We start from the raw sequence: 2,511 nt of genomic DNA on the forward strand, positions 1-2,511 counted from the left end.
AGTCACTGGGTCTCAGGTCCCCAGGGAGGAGGAGGCCCTTGCCCGCTGCTCCAGAGCAAGGGCAGCGCCCTGAGGGTGCAACTGTGTGAGTCAGGGTCTCCGCCCTGAGTGGGGCCTCGCACTAACGCTCAGTCAATACTTGTTGAAAGATGAGTGAATGAATGATCAAGTGCAATAAAGTGACTCACTTGTTTTACTTATTTTTAAGATAGAGCTACGATTTGGGGGAAGGGGAGATGTTAACGTCTAAATAAAGTCCTTGTTGTTTTTTGTTTGTTTTCCCACTTGTTTTAGAGAACAATCTGGTCATGTTACCTCTTTCACCTCCGGTGAGAGTCACGCTGAGGCCTCACCATGCGTCCTGTTCTTCAGCTCCCTGACCGGGTCTCCTACACTAGCCCTCCTACTGCAGCTCCAACCACACTGGCCTCCTTGCTGTCCTCCAAACGCACCAGCAGGCTCCCGCCTCAGGGCCTTTGCACTTGCTGTTCCCCTTGCCTCCCTCTCTCATTTCTTTAGGACTCACTTCAACTGCACCTCCTCAGAGAGGCCCTCACTGACTACTTCATCTAAAATATCACCCTGGCCCTGGCTGGTTTGGCTCAGTGGATAGAGCCTCAGCCTGTGGACGGAAGGGTCCCGGGTTCGATTCCGGTCAAGGGCATGTACCTAGGTTGCAGATTCGATCCCTGGCCCTGGTCAGGGCGCAGGCAGGAGGCAACCAGTCGATGTGTCTCTCTCACAGTGATGCGTCTCTCTCTGTGTCTCTCCCTGTCCCTTCCACTCTCTCTAAAAAATCAATGGAAAAATATCCTCAGGTGAGGATTAATAAAATAAAAGATCATCCTGTTACTCTCTCTCCTCTTATTCTCTCAAAATTTTGTTTGTAACTTATCACCACCCGAAATTACGTTGCCCGCCTATGTGTTTGTGTGCTTACGGCACTTCCTGTCCTATCTGTGTCTGTGGTAAGCTCCATGCGGAGACGGGGTCTGTGCTTGGCTCACTGCTGCATCCCAGTGCTTAGCACCGACCCCGGCACGTACCAGCTGCTCAATAAATCCTTGTTGAACAAAAGAATGAAAGAGAGAGAGAGACGAGAACCTGGACTCTGCCACACAGCAGTCCCTGTGCTATTTGTCTCGAGAGAAAGGAAAACAAGGAACTTTAGTAAAAGAACCAAATTTACTTCAGTTTAAGGCAAATTCCACACAGACTCTCAGACACAGGCACAGGACCAGACAGTGTAGAAACTCCACCATCATGCATGACGGGAAGGGAGCGGTGCCGGCACAGACAGGGTGGGGCCGGTCGCGCCCAGGCACAGGACGTTCAGCGGGCTGCGGAGCCCCATGCGGCAGGAGGGACCGGCATGCATGACCTGCTCCCAGGTGGGGAGAGGCTGGGCAGGGGCTGCGCCCAGGGGTGAGATCACCTTCCTCGCCTTTCCCACGGCCGGGGCAGGGGCTCTGGCCCAGGTGGCAGAGCCCAAGGATTGGAACAGGGTGACCCTAGAGCCAAGACGGCCTGGGGTAGGAGGGTGCACTGGTGGGGGCGGGATGGGGAGGCCGGGCATGGGAGGAATGGACTCTCAGGGCCTCAGAGCGGACGGTCACCCTGAGACCATCTGGTCAACCCTCTTGCTTTACAGATGTGGATACAGCAGGCAGGGGCTGCAGCAGGGCGGGAGCCCAGGACCCTGGCTCCTGTCTGTGGGGGGAAGGGGCTGCGTGGGGGTGCGGGGCTGGGCTTCTCCTGGCCCAGGCCTCTAGGTGGGCAGCGGAGGAGTGGGCACCAAGGACCCTGGGCGGCCTCTGGGGGGAGGTAGGGGTGCCTGGAGCTCAGAGTCAACTGTGGTGCCCACAGGTCACAGGCCAGAGAGAGGCCTGTGGCTGTGTCTAGAACCAGAGTCACGCTGGGCTGGGGGGCATGGAAAAGACCTTGTGCCTGAAAAGCCTCCGTGGCTGGCCCGTTGGGCGATCTACTGTCCACATCACAGCCGCCCCTTCGTGGAGCTGCGGGGTCCCCGCTGCAAGCCAGCGTCCCTGGGAGGGCCCCATGTCCAGGCCTCCTGCCACCCCGTCAGCCTCCGGGGGCTCACTGGGAACAGGGACAGGGTAGGTCCTAGGGTGGGGGTCAGGGCCAGGTAGCAGAGTGGACAGCGCAGGAGGAGGGGAGGGCGCGGGGGCCTGGAGGAGGGAGGTCCAGCCCCGGCTTCAGCGGCGAGAGGAGCAGATGGGACGGGGTGCTGAGGGGCCCCATCAGCCTGACTGCTAACACCTTCCTGGCTGGACTAGAGCCGAGTGTCAGGGGAGGAGGAGAGGAGCAGGGCCCGGAGCCCGCCTCTCCCACCTGTACCCCAGCTCCCCGGGTTTGGGCCATAAGCGAGGCCAGGAACCTGGGAGGGCGTCTCCAGAGGCCCGTCCTCTGCCACATGGGTTCCAAAGGCTGGGCCTGGCGGACTGTGGGGCTCCAGGGGCCCGGGCACCCTTCCCCCGGCCTCCCCAGGCC

At 59.6% G+C, this 2,511-nt stretch overlaps 1 protein-coding gene across 1 annotated transcript in view; it reads right to left on the reverse strand.

The window, feature by feature from the left end:
- Nucleotides 1–2,511, reverse strand: part of CPNE5 (copine 5) — a 100,869-nt gene that overhangs the window by 7,419 nt on the left and 90,939 nt on the right. The gene's annotated exons all lie outside the window — the stretch shown is intronic.

The sequence above is a fragment of the Myotis davidii genome, unplaced genomic scaffold, assembly GCF_000327345.1.
Source record: "Myotis davidii unplaced genomic scaffold, ASM32734v1 scaffold1036, whole genome shotgun sequence".
In the NCBI taxonomy this organism is placed as follows: Eukaryota; Metazoa; Chordata; class Mammalia; order Chiroptera; family Vespertilionidae; genus Myotis; species Myotis davidii.